This window comes from Phalacrocorax aristotelis, chromosome 4, assembly GCF_949628215.1.
Source record: "Phalacrocorax aristotelis chromosome 4, bGulAri2.1, whole genome shotgun sequence".
Taxonomy (NCBI): domain Eukaryota; kingdom Metazoa; phylum Chordata; class Aves; order Suliformes; family Phalacrocoracidae; genus Phalacrocorax; species Phalacrocorax aristotelis.
In genome coordinates this window covers 17,985,953-18,003,472 of record NC_134279.1, presented here as the reverse complement: position 1 = coordinate 18,003,472, position 17,520 = coordinate 17,985,953, and the positions used below count along the sequence as shown (strand labels likewise).

General features: G+C 35.8%; 1 long non-coding RNA gene across 2 annotated transcripts in view; it reads left to right on the top strand.

The window, feature by feature from the left end:
- Positions 1-17,520, top strand: part of LOC142056916 (uncharacterized) — a 51,382-nt gene that overhangs the window by 20,687 nt on the left and 13,175 nt on the right. The window lies entirely within an intron of this gene.

The window sequence follows — 17,520 nt, the reverse complement described above, 5'->3', positions numbered from 1 at the left end:
ACACTCTTCATAGCATTCTCTTCTGTGGATTTTCAGACACGTAGATCTGGCTGTCCATTATTGACATTGCTGCCATTGCTCTGCAGAAGTGGAACTACGGGGTGTGCGCATCACACACACTCAGACCTTTGCTGACTCTAGGTAATTGCAGTGTTTTCTGCTTTATTTGTTTTTATGACCAGTTACCCTCACAATTACAACCATCACCTTTGTTGCTCTTCCTAGCAGCAATCACTCTTCATATAAATTCTAAAATGCTCTCTTTAAAGTCCTTAATGTTGATCTAGAATAAAAATACTCTTAGGATGGTGAAGAGCAACAGGAAGTAAAGAAATGGGGTGAAAATAAAATTCCACTTTAAAAGAACTATATCCTTACTTAAAAATCTGTAGTCGGATCCAACAAGCAAATCTGAAGATACACAAGATAAAGAGGGACCCTTTGGAAAGTAAAGAAAATTGTGTCTCATTACTTGATTATTCCCTACTGTAGCATCTATAATCCTTTAAATTATTTAGAATTAAGACACTATTGCTCATTATCTGTAGCATGTTAGAGAGTTTATTTTTTCTTACTTAGATATGCAATTATTCCCATAATTGTATCGAGTCTTATTTATGTTTACTCGTTAAATATACCAAGGATTAAATATAAAATGATCAGAATTTTAAACTTTATTAACTTAAAAAATAATTTTATTTTAAAATTCTTAGCTATAGAAAAGGTTTTTTTCCAAGACTCCTTTCTTGGAGTTTTGTAACTGTGTGAACTTTACAACTTTACTTAAGGAATGGTCTCCAACTTCATGCTTTGAAAAAAAAATCACCCTTGAAAGTTTTGTTGATAGCTTTCTAAAGAAAGAAAAAGGCAAATAGCAAAAGGCTTTAATGATGTGTAGGTGTTAATATGTATATACATATAATTATAGTTTTAACTAAATATTTCTTGACTGCTTAGACTTATGACATTGTGTTTATGATAGAGACTTTTTCTAAAGGAATGCTCCAACAGAAAGAAGAGCGAATCATTTTACTGAATCCAGTGAGATTCAGTGTTTATTTCTGTTGCTTGTGAGATTAGTTTTATAACATATCTGTCTATATGTGGTGGGGCTCAACATATTCTTTGGAGTAAGAGCCCCATAATTTTAAGGGTATTAGTTATTGATGAGATTGTTATAACAGAAAAAACCAAGATTTTCCTTAGTATCTATAGGCTTTCACACGAAGCTGAGTTTCACTTCAGGATATGGCAGCCTCCACTATTTAGATAAATGCCACTTGGCCACATACAGGCATGTTCTAATTTATTTGAAATTATTTACACTAAGTTTCTTAATAATGTTCTGTCAATAGCTGCTGTGCAATTACTTTCTTTCTAGCTTCCAAACTATAAGGACTCTTACTTCTAACTGGCCATCCAGGTCACACATCTTTTTGTTCCCTGAGTGGATGAGTGTAATCTCTTGAACCAGCTGTCTTTGATTCTGTTCTCTGCTCTAAGCTTAAATTAGATTGTTTTTAAGATAATTAAAAGAATGTTTCTTCTTGCCCTAGATCCTTTTTTGTAATTTGGTATCAGGAACATTCTGAACCTTCCTCGTTAAAATAATATCTGAAGAAAAATCCCTTTAATAGATTGCAGTAATTTGTCTTGCTAAAGAAAATCGCACAGAGTCTCTGTAATGTATCATAGTGCTTTAGTTTCTGGACCAGCACATTTATGAAACTTCAGAGTTTTCTATTCCTAAGAGCAAGATGGACTGGACAGACCGAATGGGCATTCATCATTTTTCAGGGGACTAGTACTGTGTATATAGTCCTCCTGTTCTCTGTGACATTCTCCCTAGAAGTCTGTCCTTGGATCTGTGCATAATCCTCTAGACAACTGAGGGTAGGGGATAGTTTCTGTAAGAGAAACGCTTACGTAAACTAGAAAGAGTTGACTAAAAGAAGAATAGCTGGAGGCTGGTATAATCATCACTGGTATGAAAAAAAGTGGTAAAGGAATGATTGCTCATTGTCTCAGAGCAAAAATTTCGGCAAGAAGAATTTCTTGCAAATATTAGATGTAATCTAATCTGTTAAAAAGATTAAGAAATCATCCTCATTCATTTTAAAAAATCCTATAAATTTGGGGATATTTTTTGAAATTTCCTTTTTGGCCCTACTGTAGTTCCCATATAGAAATTTATTTTTAAAGTATCCATAAAGATGACCCCTGACAGATTCAATTGTACTCATCACTGTATGTTGTTCCATAGCACAGTATCACCTTAATTTCTTTTTTTTCACATGACTTGATTTATAAGAATATAAAGTCTGCATAAAATCAGTACCCCATCGTTCTTAAGGTAATCGCATATACATAAATATTTTGTGTAATTTTTCTCTGCTATTTCTGGAGCACCCCAACTTTATGTGAGCTTAATTGCATTATTTTATTATTTGCATTCTATTTTGTTATTTACTAAGCTCCTAGTTGGCATGGGAAATAATGAGAAGGCTTTCAGAATGCACATTAATGCAGGAGTTTTTTTCTGTGGCTGACATTTCCTATAGACCTACTGTACAAGTGTCATCTGGGAAAATAATATTTGTCACAAATGTATTAGCATGAGGAGTAAAGTAGAGAAAGAGTTTAAACAAAACCAAGTTGTGTGTTTCTCTTTTTTTTTTTTTTGATGGAAAAGCTGTTTCTCACACCATTGCTAATATTGCAGAAATCGTGGTAGAGATCACTTCATTACTGACCGCTCAGGCAGTATGCGGCCAAAGCTTTGACAGAACAGCCAGTGCAAAGGGTCACATAACACTATGCAATTCTGTTTGAGCCTTGAGATTTGGAAGGAGGGTCAGCCATGAAATAGGAGGTCTTTTCCCATGCACCATCATCTCACTGAGATTTAAATAAAACATTGGGAAGTGAAACAATTTGAGAGTTCTTTGGAGAATGTAAGAAACAAACTAAGCAAGCAAAGAATCACTGCTTTTGCACCAGCAGGACACTTCTCTGCCAGTCTTCCCAAGGAAACAACTTCCTGCAAAACAACCAGTAGGCAACACAGTCATCCTTATGGCAAAATACTCTTAAGAAGTAACTTTAAATGTTATTTCTGTACCTGGCAGTTTGTATATCTCTGTAAATCGCCACAACACTGTTAAACCCAAAATCCACCTGCTACAATGCCTTCAAATTCCCATCTCAGTCATCAGCTGTTGCTTTATCATAAGTGGAAGAAAATTGTCTAGAAATCAAGTCACAATCTCCAGTCCAGCTCTTTCTGTGGAGACTGGCAGATGTAAGAACGTTTCCTACATCAGTTGTCTTTGTGGTGAATCTGACAGAAATTGTCAGCTTAGCGTGAAACTAATACTGCTGCATCCAGAATTATAGCAGAATCAGGATTTTACAATGATTAAGATTTCTACACCCAAAAGAGAAATGCCCCATCTTCTGGACATCTTTCTATTGAAAATGAACACAAATTGTTTTACTTTGGACACAGATGATCCAAATTGCACACAAGTAATTCTGCTTTCAAAATATCAAAATCAGACACCACTGAGCCAGCTCTGTTGCCAAGAAAATACTTTTCTTCTCTCTCATGTCTTTCTCTTGCTTTTAGTCCACTCTCTTCTTCTACTACTCAGCTTTTGATCTGAGAAGTCCCTCAGCTCAAAGGAACTAGTCTTCAGTTTGATGTTTTGAAACCTTGCCTGGCCTCAGACAAGTGGGTCTAACAGCTCAGCCCCTTGTAGGGGTTAGAGATGAAATGACAACCAGTGGAGCCCAGATTTCTTCCAATCCCCTTCCACCCGAACAGAGCACTTAATCTATACAGTAACCTGAATGACGAGGCCCTTTATGTTTAGCACCTTCTCTGGACAGTTTAATATGAAGTAATTCCATTAATGTTTCATACTCTTGTTTCATTAATTTTTTGAAGGAAAAATGTATTATTAAATGTTCAGCCCCTTCTCTCTTATCAGTTCAATTAAGGTACAAGAGATACATCCACAAAGATGTCCTCCAGCAAAACCAGAATTAACATCTGATATTTTGAGGATGAAGAAGGCTGGGAAAACCACAAAAAACAAATGGTTTTCAATCTCCTTATATATATAACACACAAAAGAAAAAAAAAAGTGCAGTTACTCCTCTCTTATTAAAGAAAAATGTTGCAGCTTGTTGTAATTGTAAATTGTAAATGTGACATAAAATCCCCTCTTTAAAATAAGTATCTTTCTTGATTAGGGACTTTCCTAAGGGTATTCAGCCTTTGCATCCCATGAAGACCTTTGTCTCTGCTCTCAGAGCATAAGCCCTTCTCTCCACTTCTTTTCTTTGTCTCCTTCACATTTCCAACTAACTATATTAAAATTCCAGCATTGTTACCTAATTGTTCAATTTCAGTCATTTTTAATGCTGCTTATTACCACTATTTATTTACTTAAGACATCCTATGACTGACTTAATTGCATGAATGGTGTGTTTCCAACAAACACCATGTCTATTTTTATGTGCGATATAGTTCGTTCAGCTCACCATAATTCAGCTGACTCTATAGTTAGATGATACAGTTAGAATAGAATAAGCAGCCCACCTCAGCATGAGAATGCAGTTTTAAGACATCGCTAGTTCTGTAAAATGATACATTATTGCATATGGTAGTTATGGTAGATCCAAAATTGCCAGGAATAGGATTGTCCCTATGGTGAACTGGAACCTGACAGCAAAAAGTACTCCAATAGTACTTTCATAAAAGCAAGGTTCATGAAAAAGCCAGTTTCAGTAAGTCTTACTGCATATAATGCAGCTAGGTAGTGGTATCAACTGCTCGAGTGTCTCAGGCAGGCTGTGCACGAACGGAATAATTCTGTCCCAACAAACCCTCACATCAGTCTCCTGCACTAAAGCAACTTCACTCAGGAGTGTGCCATCTACAACCTTTCACCAAAGCTATAAGGCAGGTTGTCAGAATTCCCCAGAATTGATTGCTTCTGTTCATGCCAGGACTCCAGAAACCTTAAATTCTCTCCAGTCCCCCCTACTTCCCTACACATTATGTGTGGTTCTTTTCTCTGTAATTCCTTAATCCTATACAGTGCAAGCAAAGATGTAGAGTATTTTATTTTGGTTTTTTTTTTAATATGCTATGCCTAATGAGAGCCTATATTCCTGTGTGTATATTACAGTGTGTTCCGTGTAATGCCAATCATTCCTTTGAATTTATTGCCATACTGGGGAAAAGTTTCTGATTAATGAGTCTTTTTACCCATGTGAGCGAAAAATGAAGAGATACCATTTAAACCCAGTGAGTTGTGGAGGCAGGCAGAGGAATCAGCAGAGTGTTGTTTATGTGTTTGACTGACTTACAGCTTGTTACACAACTAAAATAGTGAAGGAATATTCTTGCTTTACCTTTTAATAGAGCACTGTGCGGTACAGTATTTTCATCTACTGAAAATGTTTTTTATGAAGTATGTATATTTTAAAAAAGATCCCACTTGCATAAGCCTGTACATCAATGACATAATTGGAAGCACTTTGTGAAACAAGTGTGTTAATACAATGTATTAACTCAGTAAAACACAAATGAAAACTGTATATTAATTGTTTTATATGCCCTCCTGTCCTCATGCTTTATTAACTTTTTAATATTACCATGTATCACACTAGCATGTGATACTCCTCCAGATAAGGTACTATTTTTGTTTGCTTTATGAAAATAAATGAGCGTTTCAGATTAGCATTTTGATTTTGCATGAAAGTACATGTTTTTTCTTGTATTCCCTCATTGTTTCAAGGGCATTGTATCGTACCATAAAGCTGAACACTCTTTCATCTTTCTTCAGATAAAGTTGCTAATTACTTTTAATTATACGTGATATTTAAAGACTTTAAAATTCATTATTACTATCAGTATCAAATCCTAACATCATTCAGAGTAGTGAGACACTTAACTTTTTTTTAAAATGTTTCTGTTACAAAGTACAGTGATGACATACTCCACCACTGCCTCATTCCCTTCCCTGACTAGAATTTTATCAGAGTACAAATGTTAGGAAGCTCAATGAAAATACAGTTTAATGCAGGCAGTTAAATTGCCTGGGAGGAAACAGTGAATACAGCCTTTTTTAAAGCCTTTCCCCTCAGGCCATTAACTAAGAAACTGGTCACTAACTGCTGGTAACAAACCATTTTGGAGGGATTATTGCTATTACCAGTATTCAGTGGTTTATGGCTACATTTTGTTAAAGACATTAAGAACTGTAACGTGGATGGACCCACAGTATTGGAAAAATCATTCTTTTCCCTTGTGATTAACAACAGTTTTTCTTCCAGTCTAGATGTCTCGAATAGCGGGTTCATTATTTGTCATATCTCTCAATGCTGTAAAAATGGCTTTTCATTATGGCCAGAATTCAAATTAAAAGAGTGAAACTATAACACCGACTTCTGGGAATGCATGATTCATGTAGAAACCACCACACGTAGACCAGATTTCAACTATTTCCAAGAATTTTAGTTGCCACTGAGAACTGGTTGACAGAACAATATAGAGTAACTTTCCCTTCCTGTGATCAGCTGTTTCTTGGTGAAGGCATCAGCACTGCTGAAGGAATAAACAAGGTTATATATTCATTTTATATAATGATGTAGTATAAGTTTAGGTGTAAGAAAGGGGTTTGGATCAGTATGTTTCTAGGACTCTACAGTTAGTTCCATTTCCTAATTATCGTAATTTCCATAATCTATAGTATTAGCAAAGATGGGTCAGCCTTAGCTGTAATGGGAAGTGCAGAATTGTAGGAAGTTCAGCGCTTAATTAGGAGAAGTTCTGTGAGCTCCAAAAATCTTTCTTTTATTCTTTTTTTAAGGAACTCCATCTAAAAAGATATTTTGACGGTTTAGTTGTATAAATGATGTTGTTGAGTTAGAATATGGATTACAAACACATTATTTGCATGGGAAATGTGTTTTTCACTCTATTCTATCCCCCTCCATCTTTTAATTCTTTTAAAAAAACATAGATCAGAATATATCATTAGCTGTGCTTCTTAGTGAACCTGACTTTTCTCGAGAAATTTACATCTTTCTCTCATTTTCTGTTAAGGTTTCTTACTCTGTTTTCTCACCTAAAGAATTATAATGAGGTAGACTGAATGAGATCTATGGGGAAAGCAGTGGACCTAGAGACTAAAGGTAAAAGGATGATTGATGGTATGAAATTACCATAAAAGTACAATCAGGATCAGATTTTAAAATGAATTTTTAAGCAGCCTAAGAGATACTCTTTGATTTGTAGTCTGGTGGAATGGATAATGTCTCATTCAGTGGATAAAGTTTCTCACTGTGTGACTTGAGCCTTTTCTGATCTTTCTGACTGGGAGTAAAATGGAACCAAAGCATAAAGTGGTTTTTAATGCTGAAAATATCAAACACAATATTCTTAATGTCAAAACCTAGGCGTAGCAGGTGAGAAAAGAAAAATAAATATAAGAAAATTATAGTGTTGGTATAAATGTATTAGATAAACACACTATCTTCTTAAGTATCCTCTTGATCTGTAAAAATATTTTAAACATAAGTAAGGAAAGGGTTAGATCTTTATGTTGATGTGAAAAAACCCTAAATCTTTAAACAGCTTAAGATTTAAGTATTTATGAATTTGTTACAAAAATCCATAAAGCCTACCAAAATACTCAAATACAGGGCAAATGCTATAGTTATGTCTATTTGAGCAACGCATGATGTGTCTTGTGATGTCTATGTAACCAACAACAATTTACAGTGTATTCAGTGGGTCAATTAAAACAGAGCTTAGTGGGTATTTAAAAGTGTAAACTACTCTTTGAAATTATTCCTGTATAATTGCATCAAATGCTAAAATAAATTTAGGAAAGTTTTAAGTTGAAATTAAGACATTTTTATCTTTCTAATTTAGTACATACACATGAAGCAACTAATTGGCTCTGTAGGACTGATGTTAGAAATTATTACATTGTTGATAGGCTTTTTCTTTTAGGAAAATTCTTGCAACTGTGAATTCTTGTTTTTTTCTCTCCCCACGCTGTAGTTTTATTTATTCAGTTTAGAGGATTTAAATATGATGGTAACATGTTAAAATAGGGATTCTGTTTTGTAAGCTAATTTACTCTTCTTTCATGTAAAAGGAAATTTATGATTAATTTCCTCTCTACCATATCTCTAATAAAGAAGGGCGTATATACCATTTATGGATTAACCTCAAAGGATTTATTTTATGGATCCTTATTATATGGGTGGATATTGTGATATTAGAATTCAGACAATATTTTAGAATAGTTTAGCATTATAAAAAAATCCTAAGATTTCCAACAGTTGCTTCTTATGACAGTTTTCATTTTTTTCCCTCCTACTGACAGTTCCCATAATGACTTTAATCATATAGTCTGGCAATGGAGCAGGTTACTGAACAGCAACAAACTCACTGGTCAATGTCGGTGTCACTTTTCTGGGAGCAGGACTTTTTGAGCATCAAGGAACTAATTTTAACAGCCTGCTGGAAAAGTGTTAAGTGCATTAACTCCCTGTCAATCACATTTTTAGCATGCTGGCCAAATTATTGTTATTTGGCTCGAGACATTCTATTGAAACTTATTTGTATGGTATTCTTATCTGTGTACCTTATGTGACTAATGATGATTGTTTATGGAGAGGTGCCTGTCCAATTATTTTTGAAGGAACACAAGAATGCAGAATGACTGGAAGCATCAGGTTTTTGCCAGAGAATGCCTCAGGTAAGAGGAGAATGGCTAGAGGCTATAAGGAATCACAAGAGACAAGTCAGAGTCGTAAATTGGGAAACTGACATATCTCATCTAATATACTTGCTAACTAGGCCTTTAAAAACCTTGACATTTAACTAAGTTTGTGGAAAAGTTATAGATTTTGTCCTTTTCTATTGGCTATAACTCATTAATGTGATGAACTGAGGTGTTTATAATCATTACCAGCATTAGCAGACTAGCATATGGGATCATTTAGAGATCCAGTTAAGCACCTAACAACTGCTTAGTTGTTTATGTAGGTTGTGCCTTTTTCAAAGTCAAGTCAGTCAAAAATGATATTGCAAGTTATTTACCCTTTTGGTACTTCAGTGTGTGAAATGGGATGAAAGAACGCTGGTATTCAGCTGAGGCATTTAAATAATGCTTTGGAAGCCCTGGCCTGCTTAGAACAGACTGCAGTCTTTACAGTAAAACGGAAATTTCTGATTGTTTCAAGAAAAAAAAAGGTAGTGTAAAAACAAACTTTCTAGTGAATGCTGCCTATTAACTCAAATAGATTTAAATACATTAGGGACTTAACTTTTTTTTTTGTGAAAATAAACTTTTCATTTACCCATTAACATTTCAAGGATAAGACTTACTGTGTAATTAAATACATAACCTGCTCTGATTCTGATCCTGTGTATACAGATTTTTATATGGGTGAAGAAAATCTAATTTCCATGTAAAAAATAAACCAATAAAAAGTCAAGCATAGAATTCGGCAAAATGAACAACAAAAGGAACCCATTGCAGTATGAAAAGTGGAGACAATCACAAAAAAAGCAGGAGGAGGCACTATAGCACAATAGCCAGAAAACAGTATGTTTTAATTTCTGAGTAGCTTTTCTGTCTGAACAATTAATTTAAAACAATATCCTTTGCAAGCAAGCAAACGTTTTCATGCTTAGGAGTTGCTATAATAATTCCAAAAAGCAGGGAAAATGTGAAGGCAGCTAGTCAGTGGGGGTGGTGGGGAAGCTATTAGGGATTGTTTTCCCAGGGCAGGAAACTGAAATTCAGTAGGAAATGGCATTTTGACAAGCACTTTGTATTTCCAACCAAAATGGAATCTTGCTCATTTAATGCAACTAGAAAACAGTTAATTGAGGCAAAACCCCCACTTAATCTTACGTGTGAGAAACTGTATTGACTTTTATAGGATTGGAGTTAACTCTTCCAGCCCTAAGAACTCATTACTTTTAGCTAATGTACTTTGGAACATGAATAAATTATACTGTAACATATTACAGTAGGAGAGAAAATGACTACTACTGTTCAGGTTGTGTGACGTTTTCCATGCTACCCCCATTTTCAGCAGCCTGTAACTTCCTGAAAACTTCCAGCTGCTGGGTGAAATTTTCATAGTTTATGTCTCTGTTGAACTAAAGTTATTTTTGAAAGTTTGAGGGACTCATTCCATTATTTCTGGTTACATGCAAATAAAAACATATAGCCCATCAGGCAAACATTCTTGTTTCTTCTGCACTCTCCTGTCATCCAAATGGAGAGTGGAAAAGGGATCCTTTTATTTGAATCTGTGGACTGCAAATGAATAATTAAATCTCTGCATTTGAGTAGCCTAGCTACTTTTGAAAATAATAAAAATCTAAAATGGATTTCCAGGTGTTGTCTACTGTGCTGTTGAATTCCCTAAGCTCTTTGTCCTCAGCACATTTTTCGTGTGATGATCACACAACCTTTTTAAATATAAGTGTTCTTTAACTGGTTGCTTATGAATAACAATTACTTGGCAGTATTTTACTGGTCTAAGATTGCTAAAGACTCTATGTTGGGTTATACCCAAGTAAGACTTCAGATGTAGAGAAATGAAATCACAATGTTCCAGTAGGTGTAGGCTCCTTGAAATGCTACATTCCATCATGAATCTAGTCTTTCAGAGGAACGTGTTCAGATGGCATGTTAATTTTCTTCCAATTACACTGCAAGACATTATCCAGTTAGTTAAAGAAATAATTGTAAGCAACTTGGAAAAGGCATTTATGCTTGCAAAAAATAAAATCTTACTGTTCCAACTGTTTGTCCCACCCGAGGAGTTCAGTTCCACGGGGATTCTGGTAGGAACTTTCACAGAGGTAGCAGACTCCTAGGTATTAGCATTTACACCAGAAACTTGGCTACAAATTATTCCCAGCCAGTGAAGAAATAGTAAGCACATGATTTCACTCAATGTCCAGAGAAAAACAGTAAAATATTTTAGCAAACTGCTTGCAGGTAATCTGCAGGACAGGAATGACTGTAAATGGGATTTGGTATATAAATGCTTTAGGTAAGAAAGGAAATCATTCCTGTCTCAAGAGGCTGCAAATTAGGCAAGCAGTCAAAGCAAAAGACAGGCAAAACATGCATGATCATATATGTAAGTGTTTGTGTGCGTTACTGTTCTCTTTACAGTTCCCTTACCTTTTTTGTGAACAGAACATGAATGGTATGTGAAGACAACTGTGAAACCTTCAGGCAATATGTTCCCCAATCTATAGATATTGTGTTTAAAGAACAAGAATTTTACTATGAAGAGCAACGTATAGCAGTAAATACATGATATATAGGCCTCTTATTTCTGCTGTACTGGTCTCTGTCACTGAATACTCTGAAAAGACCTTGGCAGATCTCACAACTTGTTCCCACTTCTGTCAGAAAGTATTTTTCCTATTACTAGCAGCTCAACTAGTAACTCAACAGGAGGAACTCTTAGTTCTTGTTCAGTATAATTCCTCCGTCTTCTCCTAGGTCTTGCCCAGGAGAAGACAGAATATGACATGTATCCCAGACATACTTTGCTGTGCTGTTTCCATCATTATAATAACATATCATCATTCTTCATAGACTTCCCCTAATTCTTAATTAGATCTTCTCCAGACATCATTCTCATTCACTAGCCTGAAATTAATCTTATTATTCTATTTTGATGTCATTCAGTATGTGTTTTAGTTATCCTTCCTAATAAGTTCTTGTGGTGTTACTTCCATATCAATCAGCAGGCATCATAAAGTTTTGTTAGCATTGTCGTTTGGTAGATGTTCAGAATCAAAAATCTCTCTGAAACAAAAGGTCTAAACATTATTACTCCACCTGCCATGATCTTCCATTTCTCATCAGTAAAATAATCTTCTTTGCCAGTACAGACATGACTGTCATAATCAGCCCCTCCCTGAAGAATCATGCAGATACCACCCATATTCTTGAAGGGGTTCTAACCTATGGCTAATTAGACTGTGATGGGCTGCTCCTTGTTCTTTTAGCTTTCTGCTCTTTGTTTAATACTTCAGCAAATGGGTAGCAGAATAGAACATTTTGATGGGCATCAGTTCACAGGTCAACATCTTACCATAAACATTTTCACATCAGCCTTCTAAGAAAATATGCTAGTCTGGGAAACTACGTAGCTAAGAAACTGTCACAGAACCCAGTCTGCTGCCCCAGCAAGGCACGCAACTGAACAGAGGGATGAAATGATGGAAATTGCACCAGAGCTTGTAGGATAAATGACATATGCTTGGGTTTTCTTAGTGCCAAGTGCAGTGAGGCTGCTTTATCCTACAAACTTAATGACACTTCTGTGACATTCAGCTCCGGAGATACAGATTATTAATTTAAATTAAATGACTGAATAAAGGTAACAGAAATATTGACTGCAATCACTAGAAATAAACCCCTTTGAAGAGGCAGCCTGGAAGGGAGGACAACTTTCCAGAATGAAAAAAAAGATGAGAAAGAGTTGCTTTCTTTCCTCCTTAACAGAATTAACTGTCTTAACAAATATCGCTTAATTAATAAATTTGGACAAGAGATTGGGAATGCAGTTTCTTTTAAAATTCTGAATCTCATCTCTCTTTCTGCATTTACAAAGCAAATGTATAAACAGAAAAGAGGAAAAACAATATTCCAGTTCCTGTCAATTGTTTGCATTTGGATTAATTCTTTAAAATACATCTCCATAAATGGCAGTGGATTGTTACATCTTTCCCTGGGAAGTCAGGTGAACCGCACAGTGCCAAGTTTTTATGCTGGGTCTAACCTTGCAGTTAGCCTTTTCTTTAGCCGTAGACTAAAGCCTTAGTCCCCAACTTGACCAAAATTCTAGCTCCAGTCCCAAGTTTCATTGCTTAAATAATATATTTTGTTTCAGTATTATTTTATAGCTCTTATATTGTGCTTTATATTGGTTGATTGATAGGACTAAGTGAGTAGAAGTTAATTATTTGGAGTAATAGCAGCAGTAAGTTTAGAAAGAGATATGAAATCTTTTTGCATCAGTATGCGGTACCATCTGCTATTGTGTAGGTCAGTGAAGTTAGTAAAGAAAGTTAATAAAAGATGCATACAGTATATTAACTAAATTTGTAAAAGTATTTTTCTGGAAAGGAGTATGTATAAGTCTTCCCGTAGAAAGTTAATAAAACAGCAGCTTAGTAGATTCAAACCCTACGAGTGTCTAAGTGCTCTAAATGCATTGGGCTGCCCACGTTGTTTTCAGATTGGCTGCTCTGCTCAGCATGCAGGCTTAGCACTGTGCGTGTACAAGCTGCTGACTTCAGTGGGGCCTTTAATCCTACACATGAGTGTATCTCTTTCTGCTTTACAATTCCAAACAGATCTGAGACATGTGCATCACTGGACATGAGTGGAATAATTATAGGGAAGGGACTGGAAAAGTACATGGAACATTTGTATTTTTAGCAAAATAGCACTTGCGGATACACTTTATAACTAGTACTTACACTTAACATTTTCTTGTCTAACTAGGGTGTGTGAGAAGAAACAGAGTATAACCTGTTCCGTGTGTCTTCCTTAATTCTGTCATATGTGAATGTTTACAAGTGAGGAATGGAGAATCAGCAGCCATGGCACCCCTTGTGTCATTGTGACTGCCTCTGCAATGTCCACGCATGGGTAAAGCTGTGGATTGATGTTGTGGCATGGGAGAATGGAGAGACAGTGCTGGACGCTGGATTAAGCTCTATGCCTCCCATCCTCTTTTCCAGTACCTCTTTTGTACCAGTGTGCTATGTTTTTCAGTATTTTGGGTAGCGAAAGAGAGTCCTATGAAGCCTCAGAACTGTGAATCTGGTGTAGGGAGAAGCGTATGAAGGCACAGACGGGAAGTTCAAGATGGAACTAAAGCTGAGACAGAGGGTGAGAAGTGAAGGCATTGAGGAAGAGAGCCTTTGGACCTGCTAACAAAAAGGAAAAGAAGGAACCTCTTTTGCAGTAAAGAGCAAGTGCAGGCAGAAGGCAATGGATGACCTAATATGTCTTTCCCCACAGCAAATTTCTGTGAGCTGAGGTTCCAGATAGTTTGTTCTGATACATCATACGTATGTTAGTTTTTATTATATGGCTTGATCTTGACCCACTTGAGTGAGTAAGTGCTTTTGCTCGCTTTTGTTCTCTACATCCAAAACATAAACCAGTATATGTCTGTTAAGCAGCTAATCCTGTACATTTTTAAAAAAATGTGGCATTTGACTTATATATGCAGGCCTTGCCTAAGGGGAATCAGCATGACCCAGGGGCAATTGCCTCAAGTTTGATTCCATTCCTGACTCTGGACTCTGTCACTGGCTTGCAGGACAAGCTTATTCTAATCACATGAAACTCAGTGTCTTAGTTTCCTCATCTGTAGGACTTGAATAATAACTTTCATTTTATTTGTAAATATAGAACAACACTTTAGAGAAAGAGATGTTATTATTTTTAATTGAATCAATTATGCCTGAATCCCAAGGTATTTACTAAGTCTAGGCAACACCGTTCACTGGACGAATGAGACCAGCAGGCTAGACAGAACACATAAATCCATGTGTATGGAACCATTAATTTAATCTACTTATTTTTATCTTTTTTTTCTTCCTCTCCTATAATGGTACACCTGGTACTGTTGTGCTTGAGAAATCTAGGCTTGGCCATTTATAGTAACTATGTTGTACATAATTGTTTATAAATAACACACAAGCATCTTTGCAGTATCCAAGACAAAAACCATCCAACTCTCCTTATTATGTTCTGGTCAGTTCCTTATCTCAGTGCATTCTTGGCACATGTGCAAGTAATCTGTCTGGTTTACGAGGGGGTACATTGTCTGATTTTATTGGTGAAAACAGTTTTAACAGCCTTCCTTTCTGAAAATAACTCTGAGACACTGACATTTCCATTAGATTCATGTCTATTTTACTGAAGTGGTGTTCTTCTAACAGCCTGTTATGTTTTTCCTCCTTTTGTTCATTCATTGCTAATAAAGCAGCCCCAAGAGTCACTTTAGCTGTATCCCAAATTATCTTCAGTTGCATGAACAATATTATTTAGATCAGAGAATACTTTACTTGTGCAATTTTATTTTTATCAACACTTAAGTGATTCCTTAAAAGGCAGTTATTATATCTTCAAAACTTTCAGTCAGTGTTTCTGTCTGTAGTCTTTGAGATACAATCGCCTGATACTCAGTATACCAGGCCGTAGGAGGTAGCTTTTGTTTTCATTATTGATCAAGAATAAATGATTTCTCAGAAAAGAATTGCAAGGAGCATACAACACTTTTTTCCCCTTGCAGGGGTTGCTTGCAGCAGTATCAGGGAAAGGGTTCCGTTTACTATCTTTAAAAATTGCTTACCCATTGCAGGTTTAATTGCAACAATCTTCTGGTCATTGAAACCTTCTCTTATAGCTAACCTAATCTGAATTCAGATAGGTTGGCATGAACTGCTCAGACCAATGTGTAGTTGATATTGAAAAGCACAGATTAATTTTAGGAAAGCAGCTGGCCTCAGTTTTCCTTTAAACGATATTTACCATTCGCTCCTTAATGACTATTATTTTCATAAGTCTTATTTGCAGCTTAGAATCTCCCCTGCCTCCCAGTTTACATTTTTCTAAAACTCTTTCAAACATAAAAAAAGAAGATATTCTCACCTCCGTACTGTCAAGAAACCATCTGTTACTTACCCATTTCCGGGATGATCAACACGAACAAAGAAAGGGGACAGTTTTTAAAGCACATGCATTTAGCCAGTATCAGGCTTATCAGTAAATTTTCACCAACATCCACCTCTCATGAAATGCACTGTTACCCCCATTTATCAATGGAGAACTGAAGTAGAATAAAACCATTTACTCCACCTCATACTGAAGAGTTATACTAGAACTAGGACAGAGCCTGAATTCCCTAATCTTGGTAGAGGGCTTTAACAATGCATCACACAAAATTGCTAACTGAAAAAATATAAATTTGGCAATTGAATTAAGAATGCCTCCATCATTATATGAGGAGGAAAAGAACAATTTGTTTTACTTTAATATTTCACTTCTTGTTTTACATGTCTTTAAAAGTCTCTCTTAAACTGCATATGTTTTAGGGTGTCTGATTGTACTGGGGTTGATTTTTTGTGGGGACAGGCAATTTCTCGAATACTTCGGGACTGGTGGAAGAATGATTTTCAACCCAACAGCTTCAAGAGTGGCAGATGCTACTGTGTCTCTGCTTTATGTAGCCTGTTTGCAACTATCACTAGGGCTTTGTAGATCTATTGGAAGGATGGAGCTGGAGAAGTAGTGTTTGATGGCTGTGAAGCAATTTGTGTTGGATTATTTGTGGGTGAAAAGAGGCTTCTCTTGTCTAGTGCTACTAGTATGCTTCATTGGATTCTGGAGATTGTGACTAATTAAAGTAAGAAACAGGTAGTCTTTTCTCAAAAGAAATTGTAAGTCCATAAATAAAGCATAACCTGACTGCAAAGTCATTATTGTAGGGAATTACTGTGTTGCCATATTCATTACAGCATACAATACTATCTACATGTTTGTAAATTTATCATATTGGTTCATTAGCATGGTTGTCCTCCCAGGCAAATTTTAAGACTTTGTAAGTACTGTGTTTTTGTCTTAAGTCTTCAAATTATAATCCAGGTTTTAATATATATATTTTAATATATATATAATATATAATATATAATATATAATATATAATATATAATATATATAATATATATATTAAACTGCTGATGCATTGCCTATGGTAAATATAAACAAACTTATTTGAAAATGAACACCAGTTTATTTGTTAAAGTTATCTGGCACATTAATGGGATATCACTATCATTATCTTAGTGGAGGGCAGAACAATTAAGTCAATACTTAGGGCCGAATTCTCTCGTGTCACTATTGACAGGTAAATGAGCACTGTAACACACCTATGATGAGAACCAGCCTATCATGTCTTGGTGGTCTAGATTTTATGCTGTGTAATTTTCACATCATACAAGATGTTCTGATTGTTGGACAGAGTTGCTTGGCGTAGACCTTTTGTCTGGTTCTTAGAAAGATGCAAACAGCTCTCACTGAAAGCATTTTTGGTGCCTGGGCTTAGCTCTTCTATGGTTTTCTGACTGTTCTTATTGGGAGGCCTGTTTTTGAGCGTAGTTGAGAAAAGCCACTGACAACAGCAGATTCTTTCATCATGTTGGTCTTTTTGTCCTCTGACAAGGTTGACAGTCAGCAACTTAATATGCAATGGCTCTAAATCTTGCTAAATTATTAGCCAAAGGCTATCATAATTCATACACTCCTAAAGACTGAGAAGTGTTCTAGCTAGGGAGCCTTTCCAGATTTAATTCAAGTTACTCTTTGAGTTAACCTAACTGAAATAGAACAGCCACTTTGCAAATGGAAAAAAACCCAACAAACCCTA